The sequence below is a fragment of the Pristiophorus japonicus genome, unplaced genomic scaffold (genome assembly GCF_044704955.1).
Source record: "Pristiophorus japonicus isolate sPriJap1 unplaced genomic scaffold, sPriJap1.hap1 HAP1_SCAFFOLD_901, whole genome shotgun sequence".
NCBI lineage: Eukaryota > Metazoa > Chordata > Chondrichthyes > Pristiophoridae > Pristiophorus > Pristiophorus japonicus.
Genome location: NW_027254826.1, coordinates 154,572 through 162,680, shown reverse-complemented (window position 1 = coordinate 162,680; position 8,109 = coordinate 154,572).

Sequence of the window (8,109 nt, the reverse complement as noted above, 5' to 3'; positions counted from 1 at the left end):
TGTGTGTGGGACCCGTACCCCAGTGAGAGTCACTGTGTGTGGGACTGTACCCCAGTGAGAGTCAGTGTGTGTGGGACCTGTACCCCAGTGAGAGTCAGTGTGTGTGGGACCTGTACCCCAGTGAGAGTTAGTGTGTGTGGGACCCGTACCCCAGTGAGAGTCAGTGTGTGTGGGACTGTACCCCAGTGAGAGTCAGTGTGTGTGGGACCTGTACCCCAGTGAGAGTCAGTGTGTGTGAGACCCGTACCCCAGTGAGAGTCAGTGTGTGTGGGACCTGTACCCCAGTGAGAGTCAGTGTGTGTGGGACCTGTACCCCAGTGAGAGTCAGTGTGTGTGGGACTGTACCCCAGTGAGAGTCAGTGTGTGTGGGACTGTACCCCAGTGAGAGTCAGTGTGTGTGGGACTGTACCCCAGTGAGAGTCAGTGTGTGTGGGACCTGTACCCCAGTGAGAGTCAGTGTGTGTGGGACCTGTACCCCAGTGAGAGTCAGTGTGTGTGGGACCGTACCCCAGTGAGAGTCAGTGTGTGTGGGACTGTACCCCAGTGAGAGTCAGTGTGTGTGGGACTGTACCCCAGTGAGAGTCAGTGTGTGTGGGACCCGTACCCCAGTGAGAGTCAGTGTGTGTGGGACTGTACCCCAGTGAGAGTCAGTGTGTGTGGGACTGTACCCCAGTGAGAGTCAGTGTGTGTGGGACCCGTACCCCAGTGAGAGTCAGTGTGTGTGGGACCTGTACCCCAGTGAGAGTCAGTGTGTGTGGGACCCGTACCCCAGTGAGAGTCAGTGTGTGTGGGACCCGTACCCCAGTGAGAGTCAGTGTGTGTGGGACCCGTACCCCAGTGAGAGTCAGTGTGTGTGGGACCCGTACCCCAGTGAGAGTCAGTGTGTGTGGGACCTGTACCCCAGTGAGAGTCAGTGTGTGTGGGACCCGTACCCCAGTGAGAGTCAGTGTGTGTGGGACCGTACCCCAGTGAGAGTCAGTGTGTGTGGGACCCGTACCCCAGTGAGAGTCAGTGTGTGTGGGACTGTACCCCAGTGAGAGTCAGTGTGTGTGGGACCCGTACCCCAGTGAGAGTCAGTGTGTGTGGGACTGTACCCCAGTGAGAGTCAGTGTGTGTGGGACTGTACCCCAGTGAGAGTCAGTGTGTGTGGACCCGTACCCCAGTGAGAGTCAGTGTGTGTGGGACCCGTACCCCAGTGAGAGTCAGTGTGTGTGGGACCCGTACCCCAGTGAGAGTCAGTGTGTGTGGGACCCGTACCCCAGTGAGAGTCAGTGTGTGTGGGACCCGTACCCCAGTGAGAGTCAGTGTGTGTGGGACTGTACCCCAGTGAGAGTCAGTGTGTGTGGGACCCGTACCCCAGTGAGAGTCAGTGTGTGTGGGACCCGTACCCCAGTGAGAGTCAGTGTGTGTGGGACCCGTACCCCAGTGAGAGTCAGTGTGTGTGGGACTGTACCCCAGTGAGAGTCAGTGTGTGTGGGACCCGTACCCCAGTGAGAGTCAGTGTGTGTGGGACCCGTACCCCAGTGAGAGTCAGTGTGTGTGGGACTGTACCCCAGTGAGAGTCAGTGTGTGTGGGACTGTACCCCAGTGAGAGTCAGTGTGTGTGGGACCCGTAGACCCAGTGAGAGTCAGTGTGTGTGGGACTGTACCCCAGTGAGAGTCAGTGTGTGGGACCTGTACCCCAGTGAGAGTCAGTGTGTGTGGGACCCGTACCCCAGTGAGAGTCAGTGTGTGTGGGACACGTACCCCAGTGAGAGTCAGTGTGTGTGGGACCCGTACCCCAGTGAGAGTCAGTGTGTGTGGGACCAGTACCCCAGTGAGAGTCAGTGTGTGTGGGACTGTATCCCAGTGAGAGTCAGTGTGTGTGGGACTGTACCCCAGTGAGAGTCAGTGTGTGTGGGACTGTACCCCAGTGAGAGTCAGTGTGTGTGGGACCCGTACCCCAGTGAGAGTCAGTGTGTGTGGGACTGTACCCCAGTGAGAGTCAGTGTGTGTGGGACTGTACCCCAGTGAGAGTCAGTGTGTGTGGGACCCGTACCCCAGTGAGAGTCAGTGTGTGTGGGACTGTACCCCAGTGAGAGTCAGTGTGTGTGGGACTGTACCCCAGTGAGAGTCAGTGTGTGTGGGACCCGTACCCCAGTGAGAGTCAGTGTGTGTGGGACCCGTACCCCAGTGAGAGTCAGTGTATGTGGGACTGTACCCCAGTGAGAGTCAGTGTGTGTGGGACTGTACCCCAGTGAGAGTCAGTGTGTGTGGGACTGTACCCCAGTGAGAGTCAGTGTGTGTGGGACCTGTACCCCAGTGAGAGTCAGTGTGTGTGGGACTGTACCCCAGTGAGAGTCAGTGTGTGTGGGACTGTACCCCAGTGAGAGTCAGTGTGTGTGGGACCCGTACCCCAGTGAGAGTCAGTGTTTGTGGGACTGTACCCCAGGGAGAGTCAGTGTGTGTGGGACCCGTACCCCAGTGAGAGTCAGTGTGTGTGGGACTGTACCCCAGTGAGAGTCAGTGTGTGTGGGACTGTACCCCAGTGAGAGTCAGTGTGTGTGGGACTGTACCCCAGTGAGAGTCAGTGTGTGTGGGACTGTACCCCAGTGAGAGTCAGTGTGTGTAGGACCCGTACCCCAGTGAGAGTCAGTGTGTGTGGGACTGTACCCCAGTGAGAGTCAGTGTGTGTGGGACCTGTACCCCAGTGAGAGTCAGTGTGTGTGTGGGACCCGTACCCCAGTGAGAGTCAGTGTGTGTGGGACCCGTACCCAGTGAGAGTCAGTGTGTGTGGGACCGTACCCCAGTGAGAGTCAGTGTGTGTAGGGACCCGTACCCCAGTGAGAGTCAGTGTGTGTGGGACCCGTACCCCAGTGAGAGTCAGTGTGTGTGGGACCCGTACCCCAGTGAGAGTCAGTGTGTGTGGGACTGTACCCCAGTGAGAGTCAGTGTGTGTGGGACCCGTACCCCAGTGAGAGTCAGTGTGTGTGGGACCTGTACCCCAGTGAGAGTCAGTGTGTGTGGGACCCGTACCCCAGTGAGAGTCAGTGTGTGTGGGACCTGTACCCCAGTGAGAGTCAGTGTGTGTAGGGACCCGTACCCCAGTGAGAGTCAGTGTGTGCTGGACCCGTACCCCAGTGAGAGTCAGTGTGTGTGGGACCCGTACCCCAGTGAGAGTCAGTGTGTGTGGGACCCGTACCCCAGTGAGAGTCAGTGTGTGTGGGACTGTACCCCAGTGAGAGTCAGTGTGTGTGGGACCTGTACCCCAGCGAGAGTCAGTGTGTGTGGGACCCGTACCCCAGTGAGAGTCAGTGTGTGTGGGACCCGTACCCCAGTGAGAGTCAGTGTGTGTGGGACCGTACCCCAGTGAGAGTCAGTGTGTGTGGGACCCGTACCCCAGTGAGAGTCAGTGTGTGTGTGGGACCCGTACCCCAGTGAGAGTCAGTGTGTGTGGGACTGTACCCCAGTGAGAGTCAGTGTGTGTGGGACTGTACCCCAGTGAGAGTCAGTGTGTGTGGGACCCGTACCCCAGTGAGAGTCAGTGTGTGTGGGACTGTACCCCAGTGAGAGTCAGTGTGTGTGGGACTGTACCCCAGTGAGAGTCAGTGTGTGTGGACCCGTACCCCAGTGAGAGTCAGTGTGTGTGGGACTGTACCCCAGTGAGAGTCAGTGTGTGTGGGACCCGTACCCCAGTGAGAGTCAGTGTGTGTGGGACCCGTACCCCAGTGAGAGTCAGTGTGTGTGGGACTGTACCCCAGTGAGAGTCAGTGTGTGTGGGACCCGTACCCCAGTGAGAGTCAGTGTGTGTGGGACCCGTACCCCAGTGAGAGTCAGTGTGTGTGGGACCCGTACCCCAGTGAGAGGCAGTGTGTGTGGGACCCGTACCCCAGTGAGAGTCAGTGTGTGTGGGACTGTACCCCAGTGAGAGTCAGTGTGTGTGGGACCCGTACCCCAGTGAGAGTCAGTGTGTGTGGGACTGTACCCCAGTGAGAGTCAGTGTGTGTGTGACTGTACCCCAGTGAAAGTCAGTGTGTGTGGGACCCGTACCCCAGTGAGAGTCAGTGTGTGTGGGACTGTACCCCAGTGAGAGTCAGTGTGTGTGGGACCCGTACCCCAGTGAGAGTCAGTGTGTGTGGGACCCGTACCCCAGTGAGAGTCAGTGTGTGTGGGACTGTACCCCAGTGAGAGTCAGTGTGTGTGGGACCCGTACCCCAGTGAGAGTCAGTGTGTGTGGGACCCGTACCCCAGTGAGAGTCAGTGTGTGTGGGACCCGTACCCCAGTGAGAGGCAGTGTGTGTGGGACCCGTACCCCAGTGAGAGTCAGTGTGTGTGGGACTGTACCCCAGTGAGAGTCAGTGTGTGTGGGACCCGTACCCCAGTGAGAGTCAGTGTGTGTGGGACCCGTACCCCAGTGAGAGTCAGTGTGTGTGGGACCCGTACCCCAGTGAGAGTCAGTGTGTGTGGGACTGTACCCCAGTGAGAGTCAGTGTGTGTAGGACCCGTACCCCAGTGAGAGTCAGTGTGTGTGGGACCCGTACCCCAGTGAGAGTCAGTGTGTGTGGGACTGTACCCCAGTGAGAGTCAGTGTGTGTGGGACTGTACCCCAGTGAGAGTCAGTGTGTGTGGGACCCGTACCCCAGTGAGAGTCAGTGTGTGTGGGACTGTACCCCAGTGAGAGTCAGTGTGTGGGACCTGTACCCCAGTGAGAGTCAGTGTGTGTGGGACCCGTACCCCAGTGAGAGTCAGTGTGTGTGGGACACGTACCCCAGTGAGAGTCAGTGTGTGTGGGACCCGTACCCCAGTGAGAGTCAGTGTGTGTGGGACCAGTACCCCAGTGAGAGTCAGTGTGTGTGGGACTGTATCCCAGTGAGAGTCAGTGTGTGTGGGACTGTACCCCAGTGAGAGTCAGTGTGTGTGGGACTGTACCCCAGTGAGAGTCAGTGTGTGTGGGACCCGTACCCCAGTGAGAGTCAGTGTGTGTGGGACTGTACCCCAGTGAGAGTCAGTGTGTGTGGGACTGTACCCCAGTGAGAGTCAGTGTGTGTGGGACCCGTACCCCAGTGAGAGTCAGTGTGTGTGGGACTGTACCCCAGTGAGAGTCAGTGTGTGTGGGACTGTACCCCAGTGAGAGTCAGTGTGTGTGGGACTGTACCCCAGTGAGAGTCAGTGTGTGTGGGACTGTACCCCAGTGAGAGTCAGTGTGTGTGGGACTGTACCCCTGTGAGAGTCAGTGTGTGTGGGACTGTACCCCAGTGAATGTCAGTGTGTGTGGGACCCGTACCCCAGTGAGAGTCAGTGTGTGTGGGACTGTACCCCAGTGAGAGTCAGTGTGTGTGGGACTGTACCCCAGTGAGAGTCAGTGTGTGTAGGACCCGTACCCCAGTGAGAGTCAGTGTGTGTGGGACTGTACCCCAGTGAGAGTCAGTGTGTGTGGGACCTGTACCCCAGTGAGAGTCAGTGTGTGTGGGACCCGTACCCCAGTGAGAGTCAGTGTGTGTGGGACCCGTACCCAGTGAGAGTCAGTGTGTGTGGGACCCGTACCCCAGTGAGAGTCAGTGTGTGTAGGACCCGTACCCCAGTGAGAGTCAGTGTGTGTGGGACCCGTACCCCAGTGAGAGTCAGTGTGTGTGGGACCCGTACCCCAGTGAGAGTCAGTGTGTGTGGGACTGTACCCCAGTGAGAGTCAGTGTGTGTAGGACCCGTACCCCAGTGAGAGTCAGTGTGTGTGGGACCTGTACCCCAGTGAGAGTCAGTGTGTGTGGGACCCGTACCCCAGTGAGAGTCAGTGTGTGTGGGACCTGTACCCCAGTGAGAGTCAGTGTGTGTAGGACCCGTACCCCAGTGAGAGTCAGTGTGTGCAGGACCCGTACCCCAGTGAGAGTCAGTGTGTGTGGGACCCGTACCCCAGTGAGAGTCAGTGTGTGTAGGACCCGTACCCCAGTGAGAGTCAGTGTGTGTGGGACTGTACCCCAGTGAGAGTCAGTGTGTGTGGGACCTGTACCCCAGCGAGAGTCAGTGTGTGTGGGACCCGTACCCCAGTGAGAGTCAGTGTGTGTGGGACCCGTACCCCAGTGAGAGTCAGTGTGAGTGGGACCCGTACCCCAGTGAGAGTCAGTGTGTGTGGGACCCGTACCCCAGTGAGAGTCAGTGTGTGTGTGGGACCCGTACCCCAGTGAGAGTCAGTGTGTGTGGGACTGTACCCCAGTGAGAGTCAGTGTGTGTGGGACTGTACCCCAGTGAGAGTCAGTGTGTGTGGGACCCGTACCCCAGTGAGAGTCAGTGTGTGTGGGACTGTACCCCAGTGAGAGTCAGTGTGTGTGTGACTGTACCCCAGTGAAAGTCAGTGTGTGTGGGACCCGTACCCCAGTGAGAGTCAGTGTGTGTGGGACTGTACCCCAGTGAGAGTCAGTGTGTGTGGGACCCGTACCCCAGTGAGAGTCAGTGTGTGTGGGACCCGTACCCCAGTGAGAGTCAGTGTGTGTGGGACTGTACCCCAGTGAGAGTCAGTGTGTGTGGGACCCGTACCCCAGTGAGAGTCACTGTGTGTGGGACTGTACCCCAGTGAGAGTCAGTGTGTGTAGGACCCGTACCCCAGTGAGAGTCAGTGTGTGTGGGACCTGTACCCCAGTGAGAGTCAGTGTGTGTGGGACCCGTACCCCAGTGAGAGTCAGTGTGTGTGGGACCTGTACCCCAGTGAGAGTCAGTGTGTGTAGGACCCGTACCCCAGTGAGAGTCAGTGTGTGCAGGACCCGTACCCCAGTGAGAGTCAGTGTGTGTGGGACCCGTACCCCAGTGAGAGTCAGTGTGTGTAGGACCCGTACCCCAGTGAGAGTCAGTGTGTGTGGGACTGTACCCCAGTGAGAGTCAGTGTGTGTGGGACCTGTACCCCAGCGAGAGTCAGTGTGTGTGGGACCCGTACCCCAGTGAGAGTCAGTGTGTGTGGGACCCGTACCCCAGTGAGAGTCAGTGTGAGTGGGACCCGTACCCCAGTGAGAGTCAGTGTGTGTGGGACCCGTACCCCAGTGAGAGTCAGTGTGTGTGTGGGACCCGTACCCCAGTGAGAGTCAGTGTGTGTGGGACTGTACCCCAGTGAGAGTCAGTGTGTGTGGGACTGTACCCCAGTGAGAGTCAGTGTGTGTGGGACCCGTACCCCAGTGAGAGTCAGTGTGTGTGGGACTGTACCCCAGTGAGAGTCAGTGTGTGTGTGACTGTACCCCAGTGAAAGTCAGTGTGTGTGGGACCCGTACCCCAGTGAGAGTCAGTGTGTGTGGGACTGTACCCCAGTGAGAGTCAGTGTGTGTGGGACCCGTACCCCAGTGAGAGTCAGTGTGTGTGGGACCCGTACCCCAGTGAGAGTCAGTGTGTGTGGGACTGTACCCCAGTGAGAGTCAGTGTGTGTGGGACCCGTACCCCAGTGAGAGTCACTGTGTGTGGGACTGTACCCCAGTGAGAGTCAGTGTGTGTGGGACCTGTACCCCAGTGAGAGTCAGTGTGTGTGGGACCTGTACCCCAGTGAGAGTTAGTGTGTGTGGGACCCGTACCCCAGTGAGAGTCAGTGTGTGTGGGACTGTACCCCAGTGTGAGTCAGTGTGTGTGGGACCTGTACCCCAGTGAGAGTCAGTGTGTGTGAGACCCGTACCCCAGTGAGTGTCAGTGTGTGTGGGACCCGTACCCCAGTGAGAGTCAGTGTGTGTGGGACCTGTACCCCAGTGAGAGTCAGTGTGTGTGGGACTGTACCCCAGTGAGAGTCAGTGTGTGTGGGACTGTACCCCAGTGAGAGTCAGTGTGTGTGGGACTGTACCCCAGTGAGAGTCAGTGTGTGTGGGACTGTACCCCAGTGAGAGTCAGTGTGTGTGGGACTGTACCCCAGTGAGAGTCAGTGTGTGTGGGACCCGTACCCCAGTGAGAGTCAGTGTGTGTGGGACTGCACCCCAGTGAAAGTCAGTGTGTGTGGGACTGTACCCCAGTGAGAGTCAGTGTGTGTAGGACCCGTACCCCAGTGAGAGTCAGTGTGTGTGGGACTGTACCCCAGTGAGAGTCCGTGTGTGTGGGACCTGTACCCCAGTGAGAGTCAGTGTGTGTGTGGGACCCGTACCCCAGTGAGAGTCAGTGTGTGTGGGACCCGTA